The sequence below is a fragment of the Phasianus colchicus genome, chromosome Z (genome assembly GCF_987193195.1).
Source record: "Phasianus colchicus chromosome Z, bPhaCol1.hap1.1, whole genome shotgun sequence".
Classification (NCBI taxonomy): domain Eukaryota; kingdom Metazoa; phylum Chordata; class Aves; order Galliformes; family Phasianidae; genus Phasianus; species Phasianus colchicus.
In genome coordinates, this window is record NC_143476.1 from 38,468,512 (window position 1) to 38,480,519 (window position 12,008).

General features: G+C 37.9%; 1 long non-coding RNA gene across 2 annotated transcripts; it reads right to left on the reverse strand.

Moving 5' to 3' along the window:
* Window positions 1-4,014: 4,014 nt before the first annotated feature.
* On the reverse strand, window positions 4,015-11,440 carry LOC149912895 (uncharacterized). 2 transcript variants are annotated; one of them, XR_016461847.1, is made up of 5 exons: window positions 11,369-11,440; window positions 6,139-6,201; window positions 5,667-5,851; window positions 5,281-5,440; window positions 4,015-4,940 (listed from the first exon to the last, which is right to left on the reverse strand). It is a non-coding gene; the product is annotated as an uncharacterized LOC149912895 (long non-coding RNA). The 2 variants fall into 2 exon arrangements; XR_016461846.1 differs by having other exon boundaries at window positions 4,015-5,440.
* Window positions 11,441-12,008: the final 568 nt, after the last annotated feature.

Here is a 12,008-nt window from a genome sequence, read left to right on the forward strand (position 1 = left end):
ATTAAATACACAATACCATAAGGCATTTGAAGTAACAAATCTCACTTCAATTTTTAATGTGGTGTATTAAAACATATAAAAAAGAGAGAAACAAAACCACAAAACCAGTGGGATGCGTGACCTTGTTTTTGGGAAACTAGCAGATCAGTCTGGTCTGATGGCAGTGGTTGCCATTCTCAGTGAGCTCTCAAGGTGTTTGTCACAGATTTGTGATGGAATTTTTCTCTTCCGGTGCTTCACCCTTGAAAACAGTAGTTCACAAATGTACTGCCAAAAAGAGGTGACACGAGCAAGGAGTGTCTGCGAAGTGAGGGATGTTTCTCTGGTAAGAGAGGACTTGTAAGAGTCTGGTAAAGAAGCACGGTCAGTCTTTTAATTACAACTCTAGACATTCCAGTTCCAAATTTGCAAGTAATGTATTTACATCAGTGGAATCATAGCACTGCAGAATGTCAGAAACACAACATCATAGAATGATCTGGGTTGAAAAGGACCACAATGATCATCTGGTTTCAACCCCGCTGCTATATGCAGGGTCGCCAACCACCAGATCAGGCTGCCCAGAACCACATCCCGCCCTGAATGCCTCCAGGACTGGGGCATCCAAGCTCCTCTGGGCAATCTCTTCCAGTGCAGCACCACCCTCTGGGTGAAAAGCTTCCTCCTAGTATTTAGCCTAAATCTCCCCTTTAAAAAGTCTCAGTTTAAAACCACTCCTCTTTGTCCTATCACCATCCACCCATGTAAACAGTCCTTCCCCTTCCTGTTTATGCACACCCTTCAAATATTGGAAGGCCACAGTGAAGTCTCTCCAGTGCTAAACAAGCCCAGTTCACTCCTTAAAGAGCTGCCAGCTCTATTCTGTCCCTAAGCCCTTATGGACAGTTACCCAGGAGATCCAGTCCAGCAATTCCTTGACCTTGAGCTGGACTTTTGCTCTCCTGAAGTTCAGGGTCCTGGCTCTACTTTTTGCCTGCATTCTTCAAAATCACAAACTCCACCAGGGCTCGACCATTACAGCCCTGGCTGCCTCCAATCTTAACCTCTCTAATGCTCTCCTCTACCTTGGTGAGCACCGGGTCCAGTAAGGCTTCACTTTAGGTTGGTGTGTCTAGTGCCTGGACCAGGAAGTTATCCTCAGTCGCAGTATGGTTTGCGTGGTAAGGAACCTTTAAGATCACTTAGTTCCAACCCTTTGCTACAGGCAGGGAAATTAAAGAAAATACTTCAGTACTCACAGAAAAGCAGCATCTTTAAATAATAGTCTTTTGCAATATTATCCTTTTGTAAAAGTATTACCCTTAAAGATTGGTGTCACGGAATTAACTAGATCAGTTTATGCCCGTGACTGGGGACAGTAGGCCCCTGCCCTCCCCACCCCCCGCCTGGGCCCACAAAATGGGAAGGAAGGGGGAAAAGGAAGAAAACAGCGGCAACAATCTATGGAGGTAAACTTATTTTACTAACTATGATATCGAAATGCAAGATAACACAATATAATACAATCTAATTGAAATTGAGACTAATAAATCAAATAAGATATGAGAGAGAGTTCCCGAGACCGAGTCAAACCTGAAAAAGCTTGGAACGGCTAGGAAAGCACCCTCCAGCACCCACTGCCAGGCAGTAAGAGACCGCCTCCCCCGGAAGGGTCATATCCCATGACTTCCGTAGTATATAGGGATAGGTACGTAGAATTAGAGCATTAACACTTTAATTCTAGTACATGATGTTTTGATGTGGAATATTGAAAATCAAATAAGCAAAAACCAAAACCATGACAATTGGTTACAAAATCAGCATGATTTTTCAGAATACATGACACATTATCCGATGATGTGATATTATACATTTTGGCTTTGAGAAATGTATTATCCACCAGAAGTGGAATACTTAATTTGTCCAGGGATTTCACGTAAACTCCGTCATTCAAATTTTGCAAGACTTAATAGGATGAAAATCTGTTAGGAGTCATAGCTGATCCCTTCTTAGAGGTTGAGGTGATCCTCCAGATGTACTTTCTGTGGAATATATCTGCACTGAGTATAACTATTAGACAAAAGACTATCAACAAGCAAAAACATAGCATAGAAAACAAACAAACAAACAAAAAAAACCCACAAAAAAAACCCAAACAAAAAAAAAACAAAAAACAAAAAACAAAAAAAAAGGAAAGAAAGAAAGAAAGAAAGAAAGAAAGAAAGAAAGAAAGAAAGAAAGAAAGAAAGAAAGAAAGAAAGAAAGAAAGAAAGAAAGAAAAGAAAAAGAAAACCATCCCAAAGGAAGGCCAAAATGAAAATTGAATTATACAGAGAATCAGAGCATCACTTTGAAATAAAGTTTTACATCCTTCATTTTCTGTTTTTCTCCTGTGGCTCAGTGCCCCATAACAGTAACTTAGCTCTGTTAAAAACCCATATAAATTCTTCCAGGCTTTCATGTTTCATCAGCTGCAAGCTGCAATATTGAGAATTTGAGAACAAATAGACAGATAATCCTATCTATATACAGAACAGGCATAAACCTTGCCTTGAGTCACATTGAAGTAATGAAAATAAGGCCAAAACAGTAAAAAGCAATGAGCTGTGAAACTTTAAAGCACTTATGCCCCACTCCTTCAATCCCCTCAGCTCTACTCTTCTTACAGTTCAAGTACCACAGAATCAATCTTAGGAAGAAAGATTCTATAAGAACAGCAAAATTAGTTGCATTTCTATGATCTAAAATCAATCTGTTTCTCAAGTTAATACAGTTAATTAATAATTCAAATAAAAAGAAAATAAAAATGGTCATAATGAACAGGAAATCTCCTTTCTGACCATTTATTTTGTAAAAGACACAAGAAGAAACTCTCTCTTCAGAAAGGTAAAATAAAAGTACATATCAGCTGATTACATATTTCTCCAAACATGCTAACACCACTCAGAAGCCATCCTTGAATTGTTTTGTCCTCTTTGGATGAGTTATGATCTAAGTCCACTGCCAGCTAATTCAGCCAGCTGAATTTTTCCCTCTCTGTAATAGTTTGCCTGCTAGACTGAAAACTTCACGTCTTTGTAGACAGAGAGCCTTTTTCTAAGGCATTCACTTAGGTACACCGCCCCAACCAATTTAAACTGCTTGAATTTTGAAAATGAACTATTTTCAACCGTATTGCCACTGAGAAAAAGGTAGAGAATTTTAGATCAGGGAGTTCTATACCACAAATCCTCCTGTGCTGTACTGATCTGATTACTCCTCCCCAGGTGAAGAACTCTGCACTTGCCCTTGTGGAACCTCAGCCCTGCTCTCCAGCTGCTGAATGGCAGCTCAAGCTTTGGTATGTCAGCCACTCATCCCTTCAGTGGATCCCTTCAGCATCCTCAGAAAACTTGCTGAGGATGAAACACATACAAAACAGTTAAGTTATGCACCAACATATAGAACAACAGATTCTACAGAACGTATTTAATTAAAAACGAACAAATAACGAAATCTCTGAACAACAGCTCTGTTTCTGGGGCAGTGAAAGAATAATAATTTATGATGTATAAGTGACTTGTGGAAATCAGAATAAACAGTTTCTTCTACATTTTGTATTGAATGCTTCTTGAAAAAACAATTGGAAAACAACTGGAAATTCAAGCACGCAAAAAGAATGATTTTGTCTTAAACAGAAAGGCATAGATCAAATTTCCTTGTGCATGCTTGCTAAGTGTTATTCTCTGCTTATTTCCTTATCCTTATCATCTCCGTTTTAATTTAGAAATAGCTTGAAATGAGTGGAAGACAGTGTTCCAAACTCCTTAAATTCAGGAGTTTCCCTTTAGACTGAAAAATTATTTATATCAAAAAACATATATAGATTATGAAAATTCATTTTTACCCCATGCTTAAGATTTATAGTTGGTATCAGCCCCTAAATTTAATTATTACTGCTGCTCATCTTAGTTTTTCTCCAGACTACTTTGAATGGAAACAACATTTCAAAATAGCATTATCAGTCATTAAAAAATAATAATAATAATAATCAGAAATTAAAAACTCATTTATTCATGTGCTGTATTCCTAGGTTCTGTCTATGCTGAATTGTGTAGAGCAGCATAGCTGCCTATTTAGATGAGTACCAAACCTCATTTCTGTGCCTTTTCAGGTACCCCTATGCACTTGAATATGATCAAAACCTAGAAAATGTGCCACAGGCAGAATACTTGAAACAACCAAATTCCCTCTAGATTACATTTGTTGTAAACCAGGCTTGTACAGAATGAGACTTCCTTGAGTTGAAGGTGATCATTAATGTCTCTTGGGATTTCCAGCAGAACAGTATTTTTGAGCTCTTCTTTACATAATTTGGACTTGAAATAGAGCATGTCCAAATTAGGCAGAAGTGTAAGAGGGTAGACCTTTCGGTTTCCTGGAATCAGCTGATTTCACCAAGAACTGGGATGAGAAATTATTACCAGCTACTATTTCTGAAGTTAAATACTCCAAATATCATTCTGAAGGTGACAAAAATTGTCACAGTATAATCATTGATAAAAACGAAATATCATGATGTTCCTAATGAAAGTCAGAGTTAAGTGAAATTTGAAAGATTTAAAATAAAATCTTAATATTTTGAAGCTGAACTTAAGTAACTTACATTCCTCCTGGGTCTTTATTATCCTTAGAGGTATTTAGTGAAGGAAAACAAAAGTGAAATATAGCAGATATGCCAATATCGTGGATCCACATCTTTGTGTACTTCTTAATATCAAGAACTTCTGGGATAATATTGTCTATTTCTGACTTTTCTCCTGTGGAGGTCTAGGAGAGGCTGAAATGTTGTCTTCACACTGCCCTGCCAGTGAGGAGTTCAGAGTGAACAAGGAGCTGGGAAGAGATGCAGACAGGACAGCTGAACCAAAATGGCCAAAGAGATATCTCATGCCTTCCAAGGTTGTGCTCAGCAATAGAAGCTTGGAGAAAGAAGGAGGAAGAGTGGAGAGAAATTACGTTTGTCTTCCCAAGAAACTGCCATGCCTGATGAGCCCTGTGCTTCTGTGTCTGAATATCTGCCTGCCTACAAGAAGCAATTAATGAATTACTTTTTTTCCTTTGCTTGTGCATGCTAAGTTGCGTCACTCTCTACCACATTTACCTGTTTTTTGAAAACTACCAGGGATAGTGATACCTCCAGTTCACTGGGCAGCCTGTTCCAATACCTCACCACTCATTTGGAGAGCAGTTTATTCCTATTACCCAACCTGAATCCCTGGCACAATTTATGGTCATTACCTTTTGACCTATCACAGTTACCTGGGAGAAGACGACCACTCTCTCACAACAACCTCCTTTAAGGTCATTGTAGACAACAGTAAGGTCTCCTTGAGCCTCCTTATCTCCAGACTGAAATACTAAACATTCAGACTCATTATTCAACCTTGCTTAAACAAAGTCACCAGGTGGCTTAGTCTGTCTGAAAGAAAAGAATCAAAAAAAAAAATCCAAACAGACAAAATCACTTTGGCTCGCAATTTCCCAAACAAAAAAATGTATTCTGAGACACAGATTCCCAAGAAAGGTAATTTATTTATGTATTTATTTATTTGGTTAACAAAGCAGTAGTTCATCAGAACAGAGATACAGCTCAAGAAAGGCAAAAGCAAAGAAAAAAACGTGTAACTTAATAGATGTTTACTTACTCTTAATGTAGGAGATACGTTCTTCTTATTAACATTAAAATAAATTCCATTAAAATTAGTGGAATGCTCTTCCATGATTACTTTCTCCAGAAAGTGTTAAACAGAAGTCAACGGAGTAAAAGAATAATCCATCCAGCACTATCAAACAATAGGTTGCATATATCCTAGTTACAGCTTCCATCTGACTGGAGAATAATGCAAATGAAAACAGGAAAGATTTATATGGCAAGGTAGGGGAAAAAAAAATCAGGTAAAGAAGTTATGCTAATCAGTCAACTTCTTAAAACGTGAACAAAGAAAGAAGGCAGTCAGTTTTGACCTATAAAGTTGAATATTAGTTAGTATTATAATAATACTGTTAGTATTGATCTGTTAAACTGTATTCTCACAAACCCCAAACATATTTAAACCTGAAGTACAGGAGATGGTGTCACCTGGCAAAATCACAGAAACAGCGTCAAAACATCCTTACCTATCATTCTTTTCTTGCTAATTTCCAGTTCAGATTATGTCTTTCACAGAGAAGTATCTGACTCTAGACAGAAATGCAGAAAGATGACAGTCTTAAAGGAGGTTCTGAAAAATTGTGTGATAAGTTGAAAATAGATAATTCAATTCCATGCCACTGCAAAGAATTCACACAATGGATTATGTAGGAAAGCCATCTGGGGACGTAAGGGGAGAGAGAAGGGAGAGAAGGTAAGTAGGCTTACAGCTTTCTGTCTCTAAATATCTAAATCTCTAAAAGGGGCATCTTCACTTCTTCACTTTGTAGGAAATATTGATAAATATTGTTTTCTTGTTGATATTTTCCAAAGCCTGAAAAGTTTTCTACACCAAAATCATAAATACTAGAAGCAACACACAAGTTCAGTTGCATAAGAATGACTTTACAACACAGAGATGCACTGCCAGCAATTGAATCATAGCATAAAACCTCTCTGTAACATGCAGTGCAGGAGCCATTGCTCTTGTAAACAGGACCTGAAAGATCTGTTATCATTTAGAGTACAGGAGGTGAGGACATCTGGGGAGGGAGGTTGAGTTGTTTGGTTAGTTGGTTGGTTGACTGTTTTGTTTTTTTTACAGTACCCCAAGTTAAAATCAACAAGGTTCCTCAAGATGCAAAGAATTTTTCAGGGAGCTACCACTGAAATAAAGAGGATTATGTATCTAAATATTCTGGAAAATTTCCAGAGATCCTCCTATTTGCATCTTCAGTTGCTCCTGGATCTATAAAATCTGTTCTTTCCCTTCAAAATACACAAACCTAACTGATCCACTGAGTCCTCTATTTAGCTATGCATATTCAATGAAATTTCATCATTTCTTTTCAACAAAGTCAAATATTTTCAATTCTTCCCCTCTACTTCATTCCCATGTTTTTTGTATATTTCAATTTTTAGATTTTAGACGTGGTTAAACTCCAAGATACCAAATATAAGCCTTCATCTCAATTTCCTTTTAGAAAAATGTAATCGGTAACAGAAATGGAAAAAAAATTGGGCTGCACACCGATGAATCTGGGATTCCAGCATACAATGTCTCCCAGGTCCAATGAGGGAATAAATGTGTAAGAGAATTTTCTACTTTCTCAGATGTTATGGTACTGGGGATGAATGACAGCAAATGTACTGTAACTGATCCCTTATTGATTGTGGTAGCTTTTCACTTACACTTACTTCACTTTTCATTATTCCTGCCATTACAATCAGTCTCATTGGCAGTGAAATTTTACATTAGAGGCTATTGTGAGATAACCAGGCAGTCCTGTTGTTTATCTGTAATGGCAGATGTGTATGCTGTGCAGCCCAATTATTTGCTACTAGGTGTGTTTCACCATGACAAACTTAAAAAAAATGCATTAACTGTCATCCACGAAACTGTCATAGTGATCACAGTCCAGTGTTTATTACTCTGTGTGATAAAGCTCTAGAACAGCAGTCTAGACAGGGACAATAGCAGTAGGGGCAGAAAAATATATTAGTTTTAAGAGTGTGTAACAAATTGCATTTCTATGAAATGAATTGTTATACCATCTAAATAATACTGTCATAAGAGCTTTTCACCATGTTGGTGAAGAAGTTCCAAATAAAACCCTGAGAAAATGTAAATTTGTGTAAATCATAGATTTAAATGTAATATGTATGTACATTTAGCTAAGCTTAATAAATGAAAGACAATTTAGTCCATTTCTTAAGGAAAATGAAGCTCATCTCTATACAGGGGACAGGAGAAAGCCTCTGAAGCATTTAAGCCTCTTTAGCATCTCAAATCAAGGATCTTCATAGTGTAGCAGAAATGCTAAATCACGGCCTGAAACACTGATTGAGCACCTGTTGGGAAGGCAGGGCCAACCCAGGAGATCTCAAATGCAAGCAATTCACCTGAGTAAGGATCCACCAATTCCCAGACCTCATTTAACGGTTAACAGTGACAGTATCTCTTGCTGGAGATCTCTGCCTGCCTGAGGTCTTCCAGAGGAAAGCAGCTCTTTCCCTTCATTTTTTGTGTTCATGACTGCTGTATTTGGGTTTGTCCTCATTTGCTGTAGCCAAAGACTTTGCCACCCTGCTATTATGGCGGCACTCTCCATCCCGTTATAGGACTACAATGTAGTTTAGCAGAGTCCTTACCTCATTTTATACATTTGTCTAAATGTTAATTTTACCCGTATGTGATACCTATCTGGATCACTATTGATCTGTATCCATCTTTTTAAGCAAGGTGACTATAATAATCATTCTGCAGAAATTATTTTATCCAATCCTGGTTTATAATTACCTGTGTCTACCTTTTTTGGAATAGGAAGCTGAAGGTATTTATGATAAGTTTATGTCTGATTAGTGGATCCAATGGAGGATCCCATTGTTATGCCTTAACTTCTTAAGGCCAAGTAATCATAGAGTTATAGAAAGGCTTAGGTTGGAGGGAATGTTAAAGGTCATTTAGCTCCAAATCCCTGCCATGGGCAGGGCTGATGCCCACTGAGTGAGTAGGAACGTGTACAGAGAAACGTTCTTCATTATGAGGCTTGAGTTTCCACTGCAGCTCTTTCCTCACCTGATGCCCATGATGGAATCACAAAGTTTTCAGCTTCCAGTTTCAAGAAAGGGAGAAAGGAAGACCCAGGAAATGATCTCCAAAGAAATGTTGTTGACTTAACATAATACTTGATTATGCAGTAGAAAATAATGAAAGAGTTTTTCATTCTTACGTTACAAATGGAGCATTAACTGTACAAATTGAAAATCTGATATAGAAGCCTATAGTAGTATTGTGGAAAAAGCCTTTTAATAAAGTGTTTTATATTTATTCTACTATCAAAGAGCATTTAAGAATTAAGTTAATGACTAGTAAGTATCTAGATGTAGAATTTGGACTACAGTATGGGCCATGTTCCCAACTTTCTATCTCCTGCAGTTATAAGGCATGTCTTTTGTTTCTGTGTAGTCTAGTATGACTGAGTACAGATGGACCATGCTATCTGGCATGCAGAGTGTGGAGAATGCCATACTTGGAGTCAGTGCAGAAATGATTTTCATATAATTCAATTACTTTAAGCAGGAAATGAAGATGTCTGAGCTCACAGCGGTGCAGTAATTGCCTTAGAGACCACTGACCCAAGTAAAGATGTGGTAGGGTGCAAAATCCACTCACCAGCACTTGGGAACCTATTGAATAGGATGCCTCCATAGCATTCAGGAAACAAACAGGTTACAAATGGAAGTTTGCTGAGTTCTTACAGAACCCTTTGCACAGAATTAGAAGAATAAGAAAAAAAGGAATTCTAACAACAATGAAGTGCCAGAAATAAGCATCTACACTGAAGGCTGAAATAACTGATCTATACCCTAGCCACAAATATTTTCTCACCTGAGACAGATTATCTGCTCTGCATATGTTGGGAGCACTTCTCAGAAAACTTTACTTCTCCACAGACATAGAAAGGCCTTAAATTGAATCTTCATCTGCTTAGCAATTACACTCATGACTTCTCAGACTGTCTCAACTGTCATACATTCCTCCAATTAGGTTTTTTTGTTGGTTTCGCTGTGAAGCAAACTTGCTCTACAGAGCAAATCCAGCCAGTCATCTCTCTTTGGAAATTTATAGCTTTGCCTATGTGATTAAGACCTTATAAGAACGAGCTGATGTACTATGATTGCCTAAAGTAATGTGTGTAGAAATATAATATAAACATCTATATTACCAGACACTTGATAAGTTCTGTGACTTCCACATGAACTTACTAGCTTATGAATATTCTAAAAAAAAACAGGTTGTAAGAAAGATAATTCAACATTGTCAGGTTTAACACAGAAGATGCTGCACATTATCTCCAACCACGTACTGCTACTGTTAAAAATACGCCATGTTTGCTACACATGTATGTGTCTCAAGTCCACTGCTACACAGGAAGCAATATAAGTGTTTCCTGTCTTCAGCAATATTAACCCAGAAAAATATCAGGAAGACCCTTTTCTTCTAAGCATTTTAATGCCATAGTATTTACATATGGAAACTATGATAATTTGGATGAGGCTTTTCCTATGCTTATTTCATTCTTTCAATTTCTGTCTCTCTTACAGGAATAAAACATGCACTTACAGCAGTTGGAATACACTATGTCATAATAATGTGGAGGAAGAACCATGATTTTTCTTAAAACTTAATTTAGGCCATAATTTGAGGGCTATCCCAGCTCTGCAACAACAATTTTGCAGCAAATGGGGAAAAAAAAAATACCTCTTCACTGTGAAGAAGTATTACAGTTCAAACTTTGTCATAAGTTTTCTGTACAAAACAAGCAGAACCCCAAGCCACCAGATGACAATGTAATTAAAGTTAAGATATGCACAAGGTAATTCAAAAAATGTTGGGATTCTTCAGATACAAAGCCCTTCAGCTAAACTCAATTTAAATTGAAAATAAGCACTTGTACTGATCTAGATGAGGGAATTTATTGTCTGAAATATCTGAAAAGCTGTTTTGAATTACCCCATGTGCATTATATACGCTGATAATATCATGTGAAGATTATTGTATATTGATGGGAGACTGTACCCAGAAGAGGTAATTAACTTACAAAAAATTCCAGTGAAGCTTTTCTCCATACAAATAGCAGAATGTTTTTGTTTAGCCTCAAGTCAGAAATACTGGAAAGCCTATTAAGGCAGGAAGGTAATACTAACAACTACTAATATACGTTGTTTGAGAAAATAACATTTTAAAAATTGTTTAACTATAAAAATAACTAGTTGTGAAAACATGACTATTTCAAAACAGTTGAAATACTGCAGAATTTCTGCAGCTCATTCAATTTGCTTATCAGTCTTCTCTGTGTAGCAGTACAGTAAGGCCTGGGAAAACCTTGGTAATCCAGCTTGGAGCAGCTAACGTTTTCTAGTGGATGTTCCAGAGAGAAGAAGACACCTTGTTTATAGTCACCAGGATATAAAGTGGTGCTGTTGAGTACACCACTTGGTCTGTCACATGCGCGTGTTCACTCTCAAAGCTTGCAGGTACCTAACTTGGTGAATTTATCCTGAAGCGTAACTTACAAATGGCAAGTCTTTTGCAGTAAAATCATTACTGCCGATCCTCACTCTCTGGGGCGAGGGAAAATTCACGTTCTTTCCTGTGTGCCAAAAGGAGTGCTACATGAAGTAAAATACTGAGGGCTACTCTGAAAGTAATACCTTCTATTTAATGATGTTGGCCCACGATGTCAGAGGCTGATGGTGGTGGTATGGTAATAGTCTCAACCTTCCCCAAACATTCTATTACACGTTGTTGCTATGAGACAGATGGCAGCAATGGGACAGTCTGACAGAAGGGTGGATGATGCAAAAGTGTGTCACTGAATTCCTCCACTGTCACTGAATTCCTCCATGTGGAAAAAATAGTACCAACTGACCTTCACCTTGGTGAGTGCCTGCAGCACTTCTGTGCTTTCATCATAAGTAAAGGGATAAGTAAAGATCCAAACTTTGAGAAACCAACAGAATGGTCACCCAATGGGGTGATCTGAAGTAAAATAACAGAGAAATTAAGATGCATCCAGCTCAGATCACCCTCTTGCTCAGGCACTACACAGTCAGACCAAGGAGATGTTGCCTCTAGGCTGCCTTCAGCTTGGAGGCTAGAAGAGTTTTGGGCTTCCAAACACTCAGCAAACATTTGGATGGAACAGCTTCCTGCTGGGGAGCCCTTCGACATCACTACTGCCTCCTCTGGAACCATACCTGCAGATGCTTCAGAGCTCATTAGCATGGACTTCCTTCCTCCCATCAGCAGCTGCTCCTGCACTGACCTTCATTCATGCTGGGATACCATCTG